The 23,379-nt window shown below is 43.5% G+C and overlaps 1 protein-coding gene across 10 annotated transcripts in view; it reads right to left on the bottom strand.

The window, feature by feature from the left end:
• PCDH15 (protocadherin related 15) overlaps window positions 1-23,379 on the bottom strand; it is a 1,072,490-nt gene that overhangs the window by 348,009 nt on the left and 701,102 nt on the right. For 6 of the 10 annotated variants that reach the window (XM_068951042.1, XM_068951049.1, XM_068951047.1 and 3 more), the window contains 2 exons: window positions 15,787-15,899; window positions 10,040-10,106 (listed from right to left, as the gene is read on the bottom strand). The gene's annotated coding sequence lies outside the window, so the exon portion shown is untranslated. Of the gene's footprint in view, window positions 1-10,039; window positions 10,107-15,786; window positions 15,900-22,785; window positions 23,163-23,379 lie in introns of those variants that run through there. The other 4 variants (XM_068951050.1, XM_068951046.1, XM_068951043.1 and 1 more) reach the window with 4 other exon arrangements.

Raw genomic sequence — 23,379 nt, 5'->3', positions numbered from 1 at the left:
CAGGAAGGCTCCTGCACACAGCAAGGAGTCCTGGACACACCTGACACTGGGTATATAAAAGCACCAGAGCAATTTTCAGGCTCTCCAGCCCCTAACACAACTTACTACATGAGGTTTCATATGCAGGAAGCAAAAATAGCAGCTGGCAGAGCTGCCTGCTTTTCCTTCAGCCCCTTTGGGGCAAAGGCTCTCTGAGCTGCAAAGGAAGAAGCCTAGTGACGACCAAGAGCCAACTGTGCCTCCTCTGTGCAGGGCAGGGGAAAGAAATAAAACCCACCCTGAAACAAGCAGCTCTCCACCTTCATCTTTGTGCTCCGCTTGCCTAAAGCTGATGCAGTTAGACATAACCCCTCTGCTTCCCACACTGGTCTCCATACTGCTTTGACCCAGCCTGCTCCATGCTCTTTCACACCTGCAATACCCTGCAGCTTTGAAGGCACTGCCTGGAGGCAACGAAGCCAGCAAGAGTGGGGGAAAGCCCAGACACCTGGAGTGATAATAGGCAATGGGGGAAAAAAAAAAAAACCACACTAAAGAAATGCAGGAGCCAAATATCCACCTGTGTTGAGGCAGAGTGATCACCACAGTGAATCCTCACCTACAGGTGCCTCTAACTTTATGCAAAGGCTGCGCTTCAGCAGCCAAACATTACACACACCTGCAGCTCCAGGCAGGGATGGAAGATGATTTCCCAAATCATTTATTCTGGATAAATGTGTGTGTGTGTAGATTATTAGCACCATCCAACCCAGTTACCGCATCTCAATAACCTACTTTTAAAAACGCTCTGAAGGAAAGGGCCAGAGGGTTTGTGGTTTCTTCCTCTGAAGAACAGTACGCAAGGAAGATCACATAGCCAAAACCTCATTTATCCAAAGCCAAAGATTAAGTACATCAGGATACCAGTCTGCTGACTTTTGCAATATTGACCCTAATGCGTAAACATTAAATGAAAGGAAAACCAATAAAAACACAGGATAATTGGAAGATGATACCTTACCACACATCTCAAGAAACAGGAAAGGCAGCTCAATAAATTTCACGTCCCCCTCAAAACTGTTTTCTTATTAATATGACTAATAAAGCTTGGCTAGAATGCAGAAAGAGTTGGGTATGGAAAACAGAAAGTATAAACACAGTTACAGTTTGGAGAAATAAGGGTGAACACACAGACTATGAAGCCCACGAGAGCAAAATAAAGCTCTGTTCAATTCTGTTTTTTGTTTGTTTTAAATATATGCATGGCAACTTCAGGCTAATATTTACGACACCTGATTTTATCCTCAGGTATCAACTATTCAAGACAGTTTTTATTTACAGTTTGCTTAGTACACAAATTAGCCCTTCGGCAGAGTGAGGATACAGCAGCAGAGAGCAGAGCTTGGAGCAGCACTAAAGCATGTGGGTTTGCCGGGGGGGGGGGGGGGGGGGGGAGGTTGTTTGTTTTTTAAACTGCACTTTTAAGTTAAAGTAGAAATGCATAAACCCTGTCCAGCTTCTAATGCCGAATACCTTCCCGGACAAGGCACTTCCACTGCTCTCAGACCGAGCTGCACACACTGCCAGGGTCTAGGCCACTGCAGGCGTAACCCTGCCACAGTAACTGAAGTAATTGAAAATTATTTAGAGGAAACATTTTGATCTGAGTTCGTATCTATACTAAGCCTCACCTCATCATCTACAGAAATTCTTGCAACTCTCTCCCTTAATAAATCCATGATTTTTTTTCAACAGCCTCCCTAGCTATTCTATTAAAAAAAAAAAAACACACACACACACACCACCTGCACAAACTTCATAACTGCGCTGGTAAATGAGATAGCCATCCTTCACATTTGTGAGCGTGCAGGTAGGCTTGTGCGTGTGCCTGCATATGGGTGCACACACGCGTGTGGAGGTATACACACTACTATTTCATCTCAGAAAAGTTTAGCATTTCTCAGATTTAAATTATATTCAAGTAATTTTTATATCTGCAATAGCATTAAACGCAATAAAAAGATTTTAAATGCAGAAACTAATGACTTTTTACATTTCATACTGCTATCAGGTCTAGTTAACAAGACAAAGAATTAACCCTCAGTTTATTCACTACTAGCTTATTTTCTCTTTTTCTATTAAAGAGAGAAATCAACCAACCCACCCCTGCCACACACAGTCCCTCAACCTCTAAGTGCAGCACCTTGCAGAAGAAGAGTATTATTTGAGGCTAGGTGTGAAAGCAGTACTAAGAACAGCTGAATCCTCCTCACCTTAAGGAAAGCTGCTACTTATGCTAGTCTATCATTAGCAATTGCTCTTTTTGCTTGGAATTTTGGGATTAACTGAGGATCAATTCATTTTAACCGTAGCAGGCACGATAAACCTATACCACACCCCAGCAGTATCACCATATCCCCATTGCTGGGGCACCTAGGAGACTTAGGCAGTATTTACTTACATGCAAGAAGCTGAACCCTGGCTTTTCGCAGGTAACTGGGAGGTAGCGTGGGCTATGAGAACCATCCAAGCATAGAGAGCCCGTTTCAACAACCCTCCTCACTCTCATCCGGCCCTACAGGACTTGTTCAAAACCAAGAAAATCTCACGGCTTAAGAAAAACAGGGTGAAAGTCCTGCAGCGGAAGTTCATTTTCTTGCATGGCACCCCCACTATCTATCTCAATATCCTCCTAGTGTTTAAGCTCCTTCAAAAGCAAGGGTTACTTACTTAACCTCAACTAGAACAGCTACGTTGCCACTGTAACATTGGAAGCTTTTAGCCCCGAAAGCAGGTACTTCGACTTCACAGAACGGTTAGGTGTTTAACGGACAGAACGGTAGGTTATGCCAAAAAGAATTAAGCCCTAAACGTGACTGGGGTCTGGCTCTGTCTGTATGCACATGCATTTAAAAAAAAAAAAAAAAAGTGTATTTGGTGTATTCGCACAAAGCAAACAGACTCAGCAGTCAAAAAGGTCTCTGCTATTGATCTGATTTGCAACTGACTGAAAACCTGATAATCCCTGGACCTACCCTTCCCCAATATGTTAAATACAAGTATGAATAGCCATTAGCGGACGTGGACAGGGAGGCACCAGCAAACCCAACTGCACAAGTTCCAGCCTTTTTCACCACATGACAGCCTGAAAAGGTGCGTATTTCTCCCACAAACGCAGGAGAAAAACCTAAGCTAAGTATGAGCTAACACTGGAGAAAGACATTTTTCCATAGGATGTAGTGACTAGTCTCAAGCCTATTCCTTATTTAGGAATAGAAAAAGCCGTAGTCAAAAAGGCCCACCACCTCATCTCTCTTAAGCGCTCTTCCTGGAGCCCTGGCTAAGCCTCCAAAAAAAAAAAAAAACAACATCTAAAAGACCACAAATGGAAAACAAGTTACTCCTTCTTTGAAATATCTGAAGGTCAGTTTAAAAACAAAAACAAACCAACCCCCTCACCCCACACAAGGGTTATTTTTCCTAAAAAGCATTAGTTGCATTCAACTGTACTACGTTTTGATCTGTATTTCTCTTCATCCAGAAAAGCTGGATGAATTGGTCTGGTCTTGTACATTCAAAGACCCAGCTCTATCTGTGGCTATATAAAGAATTATGTAGGACAAAAGATAATATTGCTGCGGAAGAGCATTTTTCAAATACACCTTTTCCGTCCATCTATACTGCTAGCCAACAGTATGTGGTGTTTCAAAGAGAAAAATGAACAATCTGATGCTCCACTTCCCAAGAGGGTTCAAATCTTTGAATATTGTTTTACAAAACTGTATCTTGACAGAAGCATTTACTAGAACTGAATAAAAACATAACACAGACTTTGCTGTGACAGCAACTTGGTTTTCCAAGAAAAATAAGCGTCTTCCAAGGAAGGAAAAAAATTGCACTCAGGCATAAACGTGCAGTAAGAAAAACAGTTACTTAATGCCTATAAAGCTACGGCTGAGCATCTCATTAGCGGCAATGGCAGTCCTAGTTTAGGGCTTTCGAATTCCTATGAACGTGAGAACCATAACACGTGCCAGTTGGAGCAAAAATCACAACCACAGTGAACCTGACGGTGAACGGGACTGTTCCCAGAAGGCACCAAATTAGAACTTCAAAAAATCAAAACAGCACAAATCTGCACCAAACAAAAACATGCAGCTGCTTTCTCTGTCCAAATGCTACGCACAGGCCAAACAACATCCCACAACCTGCTCCAATATCAAAGTTTTACAATAGCAACGTGAAACGGGCACTTTACGAGACAAGGAAAAGGCATCTTTAAATACTCGTTCTTGTACTGGAGAACTACGTGACTGATGAAAAACAAGAATTCACTTTAAAAAAACCCTACAAGCGTTTAGAAACTATTTCACCGTTGCTCATTAAAAGTGAATTCACGTTCTGTTGAAATCTGTGGCATACTATTTCATCAATCTTAGATTTCAAAACATAACAGCTTCAGGGAGGGGGAGAGGGGAAAAAATGTTTGCTGTTTCACTTTTAAGTTGCCTAAGCGACATTTGTAAGTTGTAACTAAGTTCAGAGAGGTTGTTCCCTCTTCTGTTAAGTTTCCGTACAAAGTCAGACTAGTCAAGACCAGAACAACAGAGAATACACAAAGTCACAAGAGCTCAAGAAAGACAAAAATCAGTTCGTAACTGGCTTTCAAGTAGTCTGAGGCCAGAAATCTTAGTCTTCAGTTGAAAACAAACAAACAAACCGAGCATTCATTACCAACTCACACAAACATAGGGATGTTTTAAAATGTCACTTGGAAAAAGATATACATCTGTTTTCTCCTGGACTTTCTCTCTCCCACACCTGCACATAATCAAAACACAGGATCTCTTTTTAGAAGATACCACTTCTTTCTCTACTGCCTGCTACAATCACTGACCACGACGGCAGAGACCACGCGCTCCAGAGCTTTAAATGGCCTTTCCTTTCCCCCAGCAGCAGGACCAGAGGGCTCCCACGCTCCAGCTCTAACAACTCCCCCAGCAGCATCAGCCACGTCCCTCCATCTCTGGTCCCTCCTTAACTGGGCAGGGCTAAAGAGGCAGCCCCATCAATTCTTACACGTGCCACATGCAGGTCATTTTTTTAGCTGCCACAGGTGCACAGCATTGCTGGGAAGCCACAAGGATTACGCTTGCAGGATGAAATAAGCATTTTGACTAATCACGCAAGCTTTAAAAAAAGTTAAAAAGCCTGTAGAAGCCGAGCAATGACATTTGACCAGAAGCTGGAAGAACCAGCCATCAGACTAAAGCAAAGAGACAAAGCAGCTGCCAAAAAATGGAGGGAGCTCTGGGAAACGCAAAGAGGAGGAGCGCTGCGGCCACGGGAAGAGGCCAAATGCCACTTCGCTGGCATTAGCGGGCACGGCGGGCAGCTCGGCCTTCCCGTTCGCTCTCTGCCTCCTTATCAAAGGGTCTCCTGGGGTTCCTGGGCCAAGGAGATGAGATCCTCTTTTTTTGACAAACGGCAACATTTCAATATTCTAGATTAAATTCACTCACAGGCATGTCACCTTTCTGCTACTACAGCCCCCCAATGAAGTCTGAGGCCCTCGAGGACCTAAATACAACTCACACTCTTTGGATACAGCTCCCGTTTCACTCTCAAAGACCCCGTGGCATAAGGCTGAGGAAACAATTTTCACTTTCCGTCAGCCGTACTTACTCAACAAAAAACACCAAGTGCTGCCTCTTTGGCTGTATTGGGTAATTCTGGCCTGATTCACACTGCAAAACGCTAGAAGAGTTCAAGAGATTAATTCTTCTACCAGCAAAGCTCAAACAGTGCTCCAAAAGAAAGCAAGAACCAAGCAAAGTTATCGGCATTTTCTTTTTTTCTGCCTGGGACTGAAGTTTCCATGTAAATGAGGCCCCTTTCTCTGAAAGCAACACGTTCTGGAATTTTTCAACTTTTCATGAAAACGCTGGTTTTTGCTTTAATGGCATTTCTGAGCAACTTGAGCGTTAGCAATGCCCGGAAGCAGCTGGTGGACCCTAGGAGTTCAGAAACCAGAGAACAACAACAACAACAGAGCCCTTATCAGGATCCCGGGGCAATTTGGGTTTAATTTTCAATTTGTCAGTACATGACTTACATTTGTGCTCAGTTTCCTGAAGGTTAAAAATTCTGCAAAAAATACAGTCATACAAAGGCACATCTGGACTGATTTTAAATGCCCAAACTATAAATCTTTAAAATCCTTAGTTTATTTCTTCCTGGCCTTTGAGGATTAATGGGACAATTCAATGTGGTATGTGTAGCAAGAAGGAGAGAAGTTTAATTCTAAGCTTTCACTAAGTTACAGAACAACTGATTCAGTATGCACTAAAACAGCACGTGCAGATCTTCCTAGAAAAAGTCATAAATTGAGGTTCTCGTTCACGTAACAGCTAAATTTCATGACAGATGTTTTCAACATTAAGGCATGAGACTAAGACAATAGCAGCCTGTTACATGAGCGTAGTCAAGGAAAAATACAATGAAAATAAACAAAAAAAGATTCTCCAGAGTGGAGGAGATAATTTTAAAATCTAGCGTACTAGCAGAGAATCCAAGGCTAAGTGCAACTGTATCACCACCTGCTGGGCAATGATCAGCTGGGGCTTAACCAAAACAAACAACAACAAAAAAAACCCCCACAAAGGTGGCACTCGGGATACAGAATCTGGCAAGCTCCAAGTTAAGACAATGGCTTATGGTGAACAATTTATACCAGTATCAACCAATAGCCATACGGGAAGGCAGTCCAAAACACCTGATGTTTTGAATAGGTGGTGTGAGAGGAGTGAAAGTAAGGGCAGTACCATGGTTTGGCTCGTTTCCAGCTCCAAAGCACCTGGCAGCAGCAAAGGCGATGACGGGACTGGCAGCTCCTGGAGCAGAGTGCTGCCCCATCAGAGTGCATCTCACAGAGCTGGGGCAGCTTCAAGAGCCACCATTCTCCAGCAACCACCCCAAGGCTTTACACGTTTCTTTCCAGAAAGAACATACACAACTGCAACCCATCCCCAGCAAAGGGAAAAGTCACAGACACCTCCCCTGGGCACTGCAGTCGGCTTCACTCCCAGTAGCTAGAAATGCCTGAAATAAGAAGGGGAACCAATCGCCTTCCCCAGTCCAGCATTAGTGAAGGGCTAAACAGCTCTGAATGGACCCTGCGGAGAAGAAAAGTCAAGAATTTACAAGTCATCTATTAAAAACACTGGCGGTAACGGGCAGCGATCCCTCAGAGCATGTTCACCATCCATGGTAAGACAGAGATCTGAGTTTCTCTGAAAATATTCTGTCCAAAAAAAGGAGGGGTTCTTAACTGAACAGTGATCTGAGAAACCCAAACAGAAATGCAGATCTTCGACCAAAAATTACTAACTGTTTAAACGGGCTTTATTACAAAACCTGTTACTTGAGAGGCATCAGCACCCAACAAAAATCAAACCAGTAACAGAAGCTCAAGAAAACAAATGCTCCATTTGTTAGCAATAGGTTGGGCGAAACATGTGCAAGCTTTCTTGTTTTAAAAAGAAACACTTTTTAGGAAGAGCAACCGTTGGGGGTTGGGGTTTGTTTTACGTTTTCTTTTTGGTTTTGCTTTGTGTTTTTTTTTTTTTTTTAAACCTTTAAATGCAAATTGCCTGAGAGTTAGGCAAAGAGGAGCAAGCAAGCCTGCTTTCACGACCGCCATGTGCAGAGTGGGGGGAACCACAGCTTCTTGCAGTGGTGTTTGAATACGAATCCCAATTAGGGGAAGATGAGTGCATCTTAACGCAGTGGGAGGACTCGCAACATCTGCAGGCAGGGTATGTGATTAGCAACCGTGATGTACTGTGCTCACCACAGCGCTCATTTCTGGAAGTAAAAAGAAAAAAAAGAACTGTTGAATGGAAACTTGAATTAGAGTCACCAAAGGAAGGAGCCGCTCAGCTGCAATTTTAACGTTGTTGAAACTCCAAGGTAGGACAGTAGCTACATTGCAAGAAAGTTCAACAGCAGTCTCCGAGCGTAGTAACGGAGACTACAGAACACCTCTTTCCTTTATTATGGTAGGAAAATAAAATTATATTTGAAAGGAACCATGAAGCTGTTAAACAGAGTGATTTCTGATCTAATTTAAAGGATTACCTAGAAACCTAATAATCTCCTATTGTAATTAGATGAATGGCATACTCGGATCGATTAAGCATGTCATTTACAACAAGAGTATATATTCCTCCCCTCTAGAAAAAGGCCAAAACAAGAGCGCTCTATTGGAACATTCTGCCATTAAGAAACATTATTATTTTTTTTTTAAACAACAAGCAGGGAAAATCCACAGACGCAATCACCGTATGAACGCTGCAGATACACAAAAGCCATTATAATTCCTTCTCGTTGAAAATTCAGATGCATAACTCAAACTTGAGAAACAACAAACAACAAAGCGTTCCAGTTCCTTTGAAGTATGGAATATTTAGTTGCATCTCAAAAGCCTTAAGGAACCTTAAGAAAAAAAAAAAAAAGGGAGGGGGGGGGCATTGCACAAAAAGCTCTAAGATGCAGGAAGAAGAATCCCCGAGTTAAATTAGCACTACTCAAAGCTTAGTACAGTAGGATGTAGGCACCTTATGCCACTGAAGGCTAAAAACCTGTGCTAGTGTTTTCAAAGCGCAGGACCGCTTATTCCTACTGATAGTTCCTAATGAAACGTTAGGATCAGAGACCTGCGCTTAGCTGCCTCTCAGCAAATGTTTAATTTATTGACATCAAACACAATTGTCCAGGACTCTTCACAAACTAAAAGACATTTCCATTCTCCTCTACCCTAGATGAGCGTAATTCCTCACTTTACTTGTCTGTGTTAGACAATAGCTGCAATAATAAAAAAGTTACTTTGGGAGCGATGCCTTAGCTCTGAGCACAGTAAGTGCAGTGATTCACACTAGCCTAATAGCTTTGAAACACTCATGGGGCCCAAGGCTTATTCTAGACCTACCCTTTAAACAAAAAGAACAGGAACCCCCCAACCTCTCCCACCCCCCCACACCCCCAGAAAAAGAAGAAAAAAAAAAAAATAAAACCACCAACACCAACATGTAGGCCTGAAGTTGGCAGATCTTAAGCACGGTGGATTGCTAACAAACGCAGTAATCAACTTGCAAGCAGAGTACTTAACACACAACAAACTACATTTCAAGGTAAATATTAAAAGATGCTAATTACTTTTAAATCATAATTACTAAAATATGCCAGTAATTTCTGTTAAAATTGTAAAACATCACAGCAAAATACTCCGCATCCCTTTTCCTCTAACATTACTTAGGAAACTCTACTAACCATGCTTGTCACAGGAAGAGAGCTGGTGTTTTGTTCTGAAGTTTATTTAGCCTCTCCAAAACTTGCTAAACCAGCAAATTTTTTACATTCATTTTATAAACTATTGATCAATGAATATGATTAATAACTGTAAACAGTAAATTTATTTCAAGGGTTTGGCACGTAAGAAAAAAAATCCAATTTTATTGGCTTTTCCTTTTCAATCAGCTCATACTTACTTACTGCTAGGCGTTCTCCGACCTGCAGTATCATTAAAAATCCTTTTGTTTCATTTAACAGAATTCATGTCTATTTAATGGTCATTCAATAATAGTAATTGAGCAGAATAGGAATCATTTTTAAGAAATAGCAGGAATTACATCAAAATCCCCTCTTCTGGAGAAAAACAGATGCTATTTTGCTTCTTGCAACCCACATTTTGCAAGAAATACCCTTTTTCCTGGAACTTTATAAAACTTATTAGTACCATTAGAGGAGGTACGTAGGGCAGAAGCTCCAAGCACCACATGAAGAAAGAGGTGCAAGGACCAAGAAAAAAATGGTACTTTGTTTCTAAATCCCTGGAGCAGACAGACTCACCTTATGGCATGAAGGAACCTAAATGTTTTCTGTAGCTTCTTACATATTTCAGCCAGTGAATACATAAAGGAAAACCTATGTATGTTCATCCATATTTTACAAAAGTTTCACTATTTCCGAAAAGTTATACCTAACGTTTTAAGTGTAGTACCTAGACGTCACTGGAGTACTCAAGAACATCATCTGGTCGGGGTCAACAGCACAGATGTATTTCCAACCTGTTTAAGCATAAAAAGTGGTCATTTAGCTATCCACAGGCAAGAGTAAATCCACAAGCATGTCTTATGCTTATCAGAAACTAAACATTGAATTTTTTTCCCGCTTCTCATATTAACATAGTCAACACATTCAAAGAAACTGCATAAAAAGGAGACTGCATTGCTTTATAATGGAGTTTGAACTCTACGGCTTTTCTGTCATTTTCAAATCAAATTATGAAACAAAAAAGCCATTTAATTAAGTGAAACTCCCATCAAGCTCCCGGCAGGTACACAGAACCAAATGCTCTCAGCTCCCCTGATAATATTCTTGCAGAGAAATAAAAAGCAATCATCTGTCCAGCCTGCTCTTGGGTTTTATTCACAAGTTTTGATTCTCTTCCCCTCTCATCCTCCTATATAGCTTCCTCCTCCAGGGAGGCTGATCTTTGCATGTTCTTCCCGTTCCTTTCGTAACTACTGTCCTCCTGCTTCTGTTCAGTTCAAATCCTCACGGAGCTCTGTTCTTCAAGAAAACGTGGCGGGGGGGTAGCTAGATCTACTTCTCATGTTGCCTCTTTCTGGCAAAAGAGCAGCTGGGGTCACAGCTAACAGAAAGTAAGAACTTTCTAAAAAGCGCACCAAGTCCATGGAAAATACAGTATGTAGGTCCAGTACTTACGACGTCACCTGCAGATCTTAAGTGACCTTCATCAATCCACTTTTTCACGTCCAATCTGATCAAAACTACGAAAAAAACACTGAGCCGCAGTAAACGTAATATTGTCTAATAACGGCAGCCCGAGACGTTGGAGAGGTGATCTGGACCCAGTGCAGAACAGTTCCAGGAGCTCTCACTTACGAGAGAAGCACAAGGTGGGTTTCTGTGCTCGTACTACTGGAGGACTTTTCATTTCTTGATGCACTATATGCCAAGGTACTGGTTTTTCCCTTCAGTTATTCAGGGAGAGATGGTGCAGCACTGCAACAGTTCCTACCGCTCTTTCCTAAAAACAGAAAGGACGGGGATAACGATCCTCTCCCAAGGCTTGCTTTGGGAGAGGCCAAAAGATCGATCTGTCATCTTTCAGTTCCCTTCACTGTTGTACGGGAAGACAGCAAGAAATCACAGGCCAAGACGCCAACATCGTGACGGCAGCTCCCGACATACCTCAGCTGTACAGCTACCACAAAAACATCAAAACGTTTCCCAGTTCTTGAACAAAGAGGAGCTATCTAAAACAAAGCATAGACAAAAGCAGTCCTGACAAAATAGGGGGAAAAAGTATTTGGAGATCATCTGAGGTGCCATCGCCTACCTCCTCCCGTTGAAAACGCAGTCTCTCTCCAGCTAACATGAAATCTCAGGTGATCTCTTTCACTATGCTTACGTGACTAACTAGTTTCACACATGAACAATCTCGTTTCTAGCGCCAGAAAGAGGCCTCAGCCACAGCTTCACCACCTCCAAAGTAAACGAGTGTAATTCCAAATAACAATCATAGGATAGCCCTAAAGTTTCAGCTGTTACAAGACGTAGTTTGCGTCTAGACCTTGAGGCCATCGGCTCTGGTCTTCAGTGGCTTCTCAGGCCCAATCATCAGAAAAACTAATGAATCACACTTGACCTGCAGTAAAGATCATATTCAGACAGCCACGGCAAGCATTAAGTGCAAAAGAACCGTAGAGGAAAAAAAAAGAAAAAAAAAACCCACAATCCAACTGGTCTGGTTAAAAATAATCTGTTTTCAGTGCAGGTCAGGCAAACAGCTGAAGCTCTTCTTTTACTGCTGAAGAGAACGAAGCCATTCCACTCAGCGCAGCAATTGTCTGTGTATCCAAGTGCATTTCAGTGCTCCAAAACCTCTCAGCAAATCCTCAGAACTAAAAAGATATACATGTATTGCAAAGCAGTCCAAATAGCATGACAACCTACCTGGGCAATATTCTTGTAAGTAGCGGCTACTGCCTATCTGCATTAACAGGGAGCTAATATAGACTACCGAGCTTTTGGCAGACCAGGAGCCATTGTGCAAGTCTTTACCAGCTGGATACAACCTCTAGTTCAGAAACTCCTCCCACTACACAAATCAATACTACTTTTTTTTTTTTTAATGTTACTGGAAAAGGTACTATACTGCGTTGAAAAAATCTTAATTGGATTTCTCCAGAGTTAATTCAAAAACGTTTTAGTAACAACGTTTTTTTGTTCCACTGATATCTCAAGGATATGTCCTTAGCCAGCTTTGAGTACAAAGATATCTTGAATAACTTTCACAGAAATCCAACTATAAAATACAGGTTACAGCCTAAACTTTCCTTCCAAATACTAAAATAAAAGTAAGCTGCTCTCAGATAAACAATTTGCACTTCCATACGGATTCAGCGATCCAGAAGGAGAAGAGCGTCACTCAGCCACCTCTCTAAAATAACAGCGAAAGCATTCATTAGCTGGACTTGCTCATAGACCGACGCAGTTCATTAAGTATGCTGCTGTCTCAGTGTGTACAGGAAACTGTTTATAATTCTGCTGGACGTGCTCAAGCTTCCCTTTCACTAGGGCTGGAAATGAAAGAAACTTCCAGATAATGAAAGCTAAACATCTGGCACATTCAGAGAACACTCGCATGCTAATGACGGAGGGAGAAGTAATACTGCTCATCAGTTCATTTCATAACAAGCACGTAGGTTGTGTGGTGAGAGAGTAAGCGCACAAACCTTTCTCTTCTTCCCCTGCCATCAGGTGCTCAGAGCTGTCTTATTTTCTGTAAATATCTACTGGCAGCCTGGATGTTCTCGAGTTAGAAACCGAAGACTACATCAGCACCGCTACTACCAACTAATTTCGTATTCCTGCAAGCGTGCTCGAGTGTAAGTCACATTTTTCAGGGGCTATATGTAAAGTTTTGCCCTAATACAGAAACCAAGAGTCTGATTCCTCACTCCAAGAGCCATTCCTAGCCATGCAAAGCAAGCATTAGGCACTTGCTCGTGCTACCGAAGATGCTAGAGCTTCATCACCCCAACTCCCCAATCTAGACACGTGCACAAGCCCTGGCCGAGACTCTGGCACTACCTGGCCCTCAGAAAGCACTCAGTGACCTTCAAAGCGCAGCTTGTAACGCTGTGCTTGTAAAGGTGTTTAAGGTTCGGTACCTGGTGTCCGGGAGAGGCACAACTGAGAAATGAGGCAGAAACGAGAGCTGGGGCTGTCCTGTCCCCCTGTGCTCTCGAGGGCTTTGCGAAGCAGCAGAAGGCAGAGAGGAATCCCCTTCGGCTCAGCTAAAAGCTGCATGGCCAAGCCTGAGCCAGACAGGCGTGCTCTTTGGGGGCTGAAGGCCCTCACGGGCATCCTACGTCAATCAAGGAGCCACTGTGATCAATCCAGAGGGGAACAGGACGGCTCCTCTCCGCAAGGCTATTAAAGCCCAAATCCTGATCTAAGGGAGATACTGGTGGTGCTCAAGGGGGACACAGATCGGGCTGGATGACCTATGCCTGGGATGCAATGCCCACTAAGAAGACCACCTACTCTAGAGAGGGTGACTACCCCCACACCAGGGAGAATAGCTCTTTGCATCAGGGGCGAGGCCTAACGGGGAGAACAAGCCGCTCCAAGTCTGAAGAGTAGCAGCACACACTGCAAATCCCAGACTAACACTATCTTTGTTGTGAGTGTGTGCCTATTTGTTGATAGAAAGCCATACTCATAAGCCTTCCAAGAAAAGAAAATAGGGAGAAAGGAACGTGAGCACTTGTCCCCATTTCCAGGCTGGCAGAGAGGAGGAAGAGCACCAGGGACCGGACGTGGCGTGGCTCACCTGAAAGCAAGCATGCCTCTCTGCAACTCCCTTACTGCCTTCTAACACACGCAGCGGTGCCTGAAAATAGCCCTAGCTGACCCAGCTCTCTCCCTGCAGTGTGATGCGACTCTTGTGAAGCCCTGTACCTCTTCTTGCGGCATGGCCTAGAGGCTGGACGGGAGACAAATTCAGGCCTGAGATGTGCCTGAGATGACTATTTAAGAAACAGGCTGGACAAACAAATTTACATTTGCAGAGAGCCTCCCTGACCCCACTGTGCAAGTCTCAACTGAGCAGTCTTACAACAGCAAAAAAATCCACATAGCCAGCACTTCAGGTTAATGCAGCACTACTCTAGCTGGCTGTACAACATACTTTACAGCGGGCCCATACACTGCCTGCTAATAACAATAGAGCAGCTTCATGCAGGGCGAAGGGGGCAAAACTCAGCTTTGACTGCAGCGGGTGGAAAAAGAAGAGCAAGAGCAGGGATAAAAAAGCGGCAATGCCAGGACAAGGGCGCAACAAGAACACGGACAAAAATTACAACTCTAGTTTCACTATCTGAACAGAGAGACATCACCAAGGAATACCACCACATGGATGTGTTTTACCTACTCAGGCTGACTTAGCTCAATGCAAAAGAAAGACGTTATACCAAAAGATAAGCAATGGATCCATCTGCAGGACTGTTCACGCTGCGTTCTCAAGTCTCTGATGTTGACCTGAGGCCTAAAACAGTGCTAGGCAAACAAAGGTCAATCGATGGTCTTTCCTCTGGACAGCTCTGCAAACAATAGCACCAGCCTTTAGCTATGTCTGGTGTGCAACTCATCAGCTGAAACAAGTGTAGTAATAACCATAGCCTACCACGGCTCATAAATTGCAACGTGCATTCCACTTTCCAGCTGATGCTGGGGAATCTGGCAGATTTTAAGCTATTAAATTTTAAATTATAGGGCCAGAATTTCTTCCTCTGCTTCCCGCCTCCAAGGAAAGCGTTGCCAATGGTCTGTTCCACAACCTGCTCAATACTCAGGTAATTCAGAACCGTACTGCAAGAAAGAACAAGAGTCCAGGTTCACAGAGAAAGCACATTGTCTCTGCTGGTTTGCAGGTGTGCTTAGGTCAAGCGAGTATACTAGACTTTTGGCTGCATTTCAAGCAGTGTGTGTAGCATTAAAACTCACTTGCAGAGGCACAACTAACGCCCATCCTAGCTATTTAGAAATCAAACCGGACACTGCATGGGGTTGATGCGGTCGTGACAGTGCAAGTTAAACAAGGCTCTAAGGTTCCAGAGGCGGAGCAAGGCATTTATATCTCTTCTACCAAGCCCCGTCGGGCACTTTGTATCCAACGAGCAAAAAACTCCATTAGATCTGAAAAAGAGTGCTGTTGCTGCCACCAATCCCATCCCTTCACTGGCGTACCACCTCACGCGTTGTAGCGTGAAGTGTATTACATACACAGAGCATCTGACTTGCAAAGCTCACCATTTGGGCAAGCAACGGCTCTTAGACTTGGTCAGGACAGATGAAACTTCTGGACCTATGCACAGATATCCTGGCAAGCATGAATCAAGTCAACATGGCACGGGGGGGTCTAGCAGCTATACGCCAGACCCAGAAGGGTCGACTCTACCACAGTTCCTGGTTTACTGCAGTAGTTAGGCAACCTCTTGCAACAAAGCTTGCTGCCCGCTTCACTATGCGTTTGCTTCATAAACATGGAAACCCGGAGAGAAGCCTACATAGCTTATCCTCACGATGTTCCTGGCTTCCAAAATACGTCAGGTATACAGTAACTCAGCCGGATTTGTGACCACAAACCAGGAACGATAAACCATCCAACATATGCTGTTTACTCAGTAAGAACAACCCTGAACAGCGTTCTACCTGATTTTGAAAGAATTTAGGCCAACGTGGTGCGGTGAGCTGCTCTGGTTGGCAACGTTCCAAAGGTGCAGCGCTACGCTTCCTGGTCAGGGCGCACCAAAGCATGCAGAAACCTGAACGTAAGACACAAAAGTAGCGGTGGAGTTATTCTCAATGCACAATATTACTAATGCAAACACTCAGTAGGCAGAGCAGGTAACTTCTAGAATAGAGTCCCTAAAGCACCAAGTTTGTTGGAAGCCCATGACACAGCTGCTACGGGCAGTATCCCGTTTTCAGCTTCTGACCTGTTGTGACAAGCACCATCTCTTTCATATGGCTCTTCCTGGTCTGTGTAGTTCCTATCAGAAAGGGAAACAACTGGGTGAGGTGGCACCTTCCAGAGGATGAGGGTGATTGCTCCTTGTCTGCGGGAGCAGGCGAGCCAGGGGGCTTTGGATGGCAGAGTAAGGAAAGCGAGGGACAGTTAAGAAGCCAGGAACCAGCTGAAGCTGGGAACGTGATGAAAGGAAAGCAGCGCACAGACAAGCCAGAGCTTCAAAAGCCAGAGCTTTTGAAAGAAAGAGAAGCTTCCTTGGGTCCAGAGGGGACCTCAATTTGCTACAGCCTAGAAAGCCACCGAATGGATTGAAAATAAGCCTGGACACAAAGGCAGGAGGAGAGTTGCATATAAATCCCTTTATTCCCCTCCCCCCCCACCCTAACTCTTACCTAAACTTTATTTAAAAAGCCAAACGTTCCCATTTACGTTCCAATAAAACCTGGCTTTAAAAGCCTTTCTGGTCTTTTAGGGAATTTCATGATAAAAAGAAATTGCATCTGCTTTACCCTTCTGTTAACAAGGCTTGTTCCTTAGCCCATCCTCAACAGAATACTCCACGCTCGGTTCAGCCCAGGCACAGCTCCACCCACCGCTGAGCATTTCACAGAATCCCACATCAGCTGATGCTGGAAGGGACCCCGGGAGATCGTCCAGGCCTACCCCTCTGCTCAGAGCAAGCTCAACTACAGCAGGTTGTCGAGGGTCACGTCCACTTGGGTTTTAAATACCTCCACACACACACAAATGCAGACTCTTCTGCCAGACCACAGGAGAAATCACACAGCTGGGCTCACTCTCTTTCCTCATTCATTTAATGCAAAAAAGCCCAGAGTGCTCGAAAATAACAGGAACGTTTCTTGTATATTGTACATTATTGTAATCTAACGTGTGTTGGTATGCTGGGAAGAAAAGGAATACTACCGAGCCACTGTAATTTTCTGGATATGCTAAAGGTGCTTTAGCAACAAAAAAGTCACATGAAAGTAGATTCAGCTATAAGCTTCATACCAATTTCAGTGACAAAGCATCAGTGATATTCAAAAGTGCAAACAATTTTAGGGAAAAAAAGTCTAGCAGAATTTCACTTTGCAGAAGGTCTATGATACTAAAAACTGCTATAAAACCTTAGAGACATTTAGTGCCTTAATAGAGCTTAAAATTCTTCTGTATATCGTGAAATAAAGGTATCCTGAAAGCCGAGATTTTGTTCTGGATTTCAGCACCGAAACCCTGCAGAGATTTCTTCGTTAAATCAACAGTTAATATCTATCCGTGCGTGAGCACGCTGGTAATTTAGCTGATGACTACCGCTCAGGTGAAGAGAAGGTCTATTCAGCTGAGGGCAACGTGCATTAAAACAAACAGGGCACCACTAAAACGAGGACTGGAACGCAGACACACGGGCGCAAAAGTACCTCCACCAATAACCTCAAGATTTGACAGTAGCTGCCATACACACGAACACACACACAAACACACATATACAATTCTATACAGACAGAGAGAGAGCTTGAGAGAGAGAATCCACGCAACCAACAGCGCGGATGTAAAACCGTGCCATCTGAGAGGATCGAAACAAAGATTTGAGCACCAAGATACTGACCTCAATGGACTTCAGATCAGGTTCTGAATCTCTACAAAGAAAAAGCTTCAGATGTGATTACATCTGCTAGCTTGCTGTTATCACCCCACCATAACTGTAAACCCATCTGGCTGTGTATCCAGGTTGTGATTAGCCTATGTTGCAGGAAAGACAAAAAAAAAAAAAAATCTAAAATACCTTCTCCACAGATACAGACAAGAGCACTGGCAGCATTTGAAGGCATGCATTATGGGGCAGGCTTCTGCGCTGTCAGGATAAAGCTAGCAACTTCCAAATTCACTGTGGTCTTTCCTGGCTGCAGATACCCTTTAGTTATGGAACTTAATACAACAAGGTGAGGACACAGCAGGTACAGTTAATGACAGGACTGAAACGCTGATATTTTTACCATGCCTCTTTCTAGACAGTTCTTCCATTAACTGTGGCTGCTTCTTTTGGGTGCAGAAAATAATGGCTAGCATGCATATGTCGGGAGCCTGGAGCGCAAAACAGAGGAGCCACCGGTGCAACCAGCTAACCTGACCCTATTATTTTCTCCAGACACGACTGGTGAAGATGGTCGCTACGGGATTTGCTACTTCAGAATGCTATAAAGCCAGAACAGTACCATATGTTAAACTTCAATACTGGTTTTAATCAAAATCACTCTGGGCAGAGAGGATCTAGTTAAATTGCATTTGACCGCAGTAATGCCATAAAACCCTTGAAGCAACGTGTAGATTGCTGTCGTGTTCTTAGAGGAGTAAGTACTCGTAGAAACTCGGCGACTACTGGAGAATTTACAAAGAGTAAAGAATACTACCAGGAGTGCAATCTGTGTTCTCTCGTATGTGATTGATTCAGTGGATAACCTTTATATCTGTAAGAAATTAGGTTAATTTATACTTGCTTTTGAGAGAGTTCACTCGCAGAAAGTAAACTTGCTTTGAATGGTAATAAGCTGATTAAATAAAATGGAGAACAAAAGAAAACAGATTTGTAATTAAGAGTTATCAGCATTTGTTCTGGAAAAACAAAATTAAGGGAACTAACTGGAAAAAACAACTGCACTGAGGAGCTCAGCTATCTGAATGGGAAGGGGACCTGGAAATATCAAATTAAAGATATCAAAACCTTTAGTATTGCAAGGGAGAAAAGCAGAGAGAAAGATTTCAGGAAGAGAGAGACTCATCATTCTTTCTGGATGAATGCACCCCTCTAATAACTACCTCTGTATTAGAAGGCTGCCAATGAAAACATAAGGGGGGAGAAAGAAAAGCCTAACAACATACACACCTGAGAGGTCAAGAAGAAAAATGAGAATTGCCATAAGACAAGCTGAGGAAGTCCAAAGTCCAAACACAGCATTTTGCTGCTTTTGATATCTTTATAAAGATTTTTCGGTGCTGTAAGTAGGGTAGGATCAGGAAAACAACTAATTGAGTTGCCAGGCAGTGAGAAGGGTTAATCGTGGAGGATAATCTAGGTACCAAAACACATTTGACCCTATTTTTGACACAGGCATCAGCGTTGACTTCGATATGAAAGGAAGGGGATGATGAATGGTGAAGGGGAAAACTATAAGATACACAAGGGTACAAAAGTGGAAATCATCATAAAGTGAAATAAAAACTTTAGGCAACATTAAACAGCCAAACTCACAGTACTGAAATAAACAGCACACAAAATTGAACATTGCCAGAATATTTTTCTGACTGGGATGACAGCATACAGTTAAAGAGTAGGAAATAAACTACTCATATTTAAAGAAAAGGAAGAGAATCATTTTCTACAGGCCTAAGAAACTTACTTCTGTAGCAGGCAGACCAAGTTCAATCCCATTCCAATGTCTTTCTACAGGTACGAAGACACTGGAAAAGCTGACCGAATTCAGTACGGGTTTACCAAAAGGTAGGTTGCGACAGACTAACCTAAGAGATGAGCTCATCAGATAACATTCTCCAACTGCTGCAGAGCTCCTTAATCTGGGTTTTAGCAAAGCGCTCAGCACAACGTCACGTGGGGAACCATTAGTTAAGCTGCATCTAGCACGGGAGTTTTGAGATGGGCAAGCATCTGCTTCAAGGGGCGACAACAGCAGAAGCCCCAAAAACAGCAGTGAGCATTAGAGGTTCCTCAGAGTCAGGCTTGGAACTGATCTTATTAAACATTTTCCCTAATAACTCCATCGAAAATACCAGGGATAGGCTGATGACAGCAGGGATACAGATATCAGAAGAGATAACACAGAAATTACATGGGAATAACTAGATGCTCTGAAGAGCTAAGTAACAGAAAAGACAAAATTCAGTAACACACAATCAAGGTCGTGTACTGGAGACCAAAAAAAAAAAAAAAAAAAAAAAGGTAAATAGCTTCCCAGTGCACTGGGCAGCCCCCAGGTAAAACCGCAAAGGCAGCAGCCCAGGGAGTTCAAGGTTAATTACAGCGTAACTATGAACCTTGACTGTGATTCAGGTTCAAAAACACAGATGTGATCCTGGGATCCGGAACAGACATATTCCCAATCAAAACACAAAAGCAATGGTTATCACCGGACAAAATACTTGTAAACTGCGAAAGTGAATACCACATACAATTTTGATCTCCCACGTTACAAGAAAGACAAATTTGAGATGAAAGAGATGCTCAGAAAGATAGCAAGGACGGAAAGGAAAGTTTTTTAAGCAAAGGACGATTTTGGCACCACAAATGGTCAAGGCTGTGTTTATGTGGGGAATCAGGAGATGGTCGCCGCTCTAAGGAGCTCCTGATTTCTATGGGAGTACCAGGGACAAGAGAACAAAAACTAGTCATCCACTCGTTTTTAAGATGGGGCTCAGTAAGTACGCCAAAGATGGTACGGTATTAAGGCCGAGGAGCAAGAACCACAGCTGGAGACATGCACGGTCCTTTCTCACCTTACGTTCCTAGCATATTTTTGAAATACTGAACTTGGACCAAATTGCATCAAAAACGGCTACAAATGTCAGTATTACCACATCTCAGCCCTGACAGTTATTAATATCAATATTAAATGGCCTTCGCAGGCCCATTTTTTAAGTTACTGCTTGCAGATAATGGATGAAAAATTGTCATAAAAATACACATTTCAAAAAGCCTAAATGAAATTTAAAACTTGACATCTCAAACCAAAGCCTACAGCGCACAAGGAATCAATTCTCGCTCAACTCCTTTAACCCTTACAACAATCTAGCTACAGAACACAGCCACTAGCTACAGCCGCTTCATCTGGTTTTTAAGCTTAACGGCTTCAATTGCATTCATATCGTTATTTAAAAGTATCAGCGAGCAATTACCTATTCAGCATAGAGAACTGTCTAGTGTTCCCAGCAAAGATGCTATCAACAGAGAATCCCATGCACTAGCACATCAATAAGCTCATACTATAAAAAAAATTAAAATAAAAACCACAACGCACAGAAAACCCCCTCTCCAATAACCCTCCCCACCCTTCCAAAGAACATTAAAAACTTTGAACCACAATTTTACAGGCGACTGCCTTTCTGGCAAAGCTATTACATCTGAGCAAATATGACACAAGGTGACAATACAATTATTCCAACCAGTGAGTTAGCACAAGTAGCTAACCGTAAAGAAGATACCGAGCTCCCAAACTTCTTTGCAGCCTGCATACTCACCCTCCAAGGGTAAGGTGTGAAACACAGCAAGTGGGGCTAACACCCTTGCCTCGACAGCTCATTACTGCAGCTGAGAGAGGAGCACTTCATCGTTAAGCGGAGCAGCACTCTCATTAAATTGCATTCCTATTTCATAGGGCTGAAACTGCAAAGCCACGTGGATTACGTTCCTGAAACCTGAGCACTAATACAGACAGATAAAATGCATCAAATAACCCCTTGCTAGCCACCCTTCAGCCTCCCCAGGGAGAGAAAACCAAAAGCAATAGTTGCCTTCAGACAAGAGTAACTCAGACTACATATACAAACTCTCAAAGTCTCTCCAGCAAGACTCAGTCCCTAAAAGTCCACAACACAGTAATGTTAATAATATAGCATTAATTATTCATTCTGTCCCCATACTATTAGCTTACCAGCTCCAATAATTACCTGACTTATTTAAAAAAAAAAAAAAAAAAAAAAAAAAAAAAACAAGCTGTGGACCTAGAGTTAACCTTACGCAGAAACACGTTATCACTTTGTAATAACGCAGCGCTTCGAATATAGGCTTGACTCTGGTATATACCTATATTTTCACACACGTTCATCCACTTTGTCTTGAAATGATATCCAAAGCACTGCAAACTTATTTATAATTTTCTATGTTAAACAGGATGCCACAATCAATCAAATTTTACCAGTTTCTTAAACTAAAGGATCATCCTTAGATTGATAGTAACATTGCAATGAACACTGCAAGGAAAATGCAGAAACCCAAGAAAAGTAATTACTTTGGCTATTTAGTATTATTTTGCTAACTCACAAAGAACATAGAAAAAAAATGATATGGAGTAAGAAGGGTTAAACATGAAAGATAATCTAGGTACGACCAAAAAAAATGACTTTTTGTTTTTTAGGGTCACTGATGTTGACTATGGTATGAAAAAGAGGGGATGAAGGAGAGAAAAACTAAAGGACAGCATGAACAGAATAGTTAATAATGTACGGAGTTGACGTATCAACAAATTAGCCACGTACAAGCCACATAGAAGTTTACTAAGCCCTGGCTGCAAAAAAGGCAACAGAAGAGCAAAGCAAACAAAAACAACTACTTGGTTAGCACATTAGCTTCCCTAAAAAACAAATTCCCTTGAGGAAGGGAAAAACAGCTGTGAAATCTATCCTCTGTAGCAAACATTAATTTCCAGTACAAGTCATCGAAAAACAAATGTTAAGTCATTTTCTACCTCCTGCAGGCAAACCACACCGACACGAAAGACTTAAGTTGCACGGAGAAAAGGACCTTCTGCCTAAACCCCCCAAGCTGCCTTTTCACAGACGGAGGGCAGAGCCAGATATTTCCAAGCAGACGAATAAATTAGCACTGTCCGGGTAGCTCTGCCCACGACTCATCTCCAGGGGAAAAGCCAAGCCGCCCCGCGGACCCGAAGCACCTTAGCGAAGTTTCGGGCTCGGCCAGCTCGGGGTTGCGCCCCCCCGGCGAGCCTCCCCGCAGGGTCCCCGGCCCCGCCGCCACTCACCACCGCCGCCGCTCGCAGGGGGGCCGCACTTCCCAGGCCGGCGGAGCAACGCCGAGAGGACCGCCGCGGCGCGTCAGGGCAGCGCGCGCAGGGCCATCCTCTGGCTGCTGCCGCGCAGCCCAGGCGCCGGAGTTTGCCGGCAGCAGCCACCGGCGGGCAGGGCTGTGCCTGCCCTCTGCCTGCAGCCGCTCGCTCGCTCGGCGCGGCGCGCCGCGGCTCCCACGCACGCGGCTCCCCCGGCTGACGCCGGGCGGGCGACCGCCAGGCCAGCTCGCTAGCCCCTGGGCCCAAGCGGCGTCCCAGGCCGAGCAGCCTCTCCCCGTGGCTTTTTGGCCACTCTTCCTGCCTTCACGGCTGCAAGGAAAGCAGCAGCTTGCACTTGTTTATGCCACCGTGCGACAGGGAAGGAGTGGTCTTTTTAAAGCCCTTCTCAGGGCAGCGATACTGCTGGTTAAGTCTACGCTACCCTAAATGCCACTGCCCACTTCTATCAGGTGAAACAGCGTG

Source organism: Struthio camelus, chromosome 7 (genome assembly GCF_040807025.1).
Source record: "Struthio camelus isolate bStrCam1 chromosome 7, bStrCam1.hap1, whole genome shotgun sequence".
NCBI lineage: Eukaryota > Metazoa > Chordata > Aves > Struthioniformes > Struthionidae > Struthio > Struthio camelus.
Note: the sequence above shows the minus strand (reverse complement) of the source record. Positions and strands in the feature narration are given on the sequence as shown.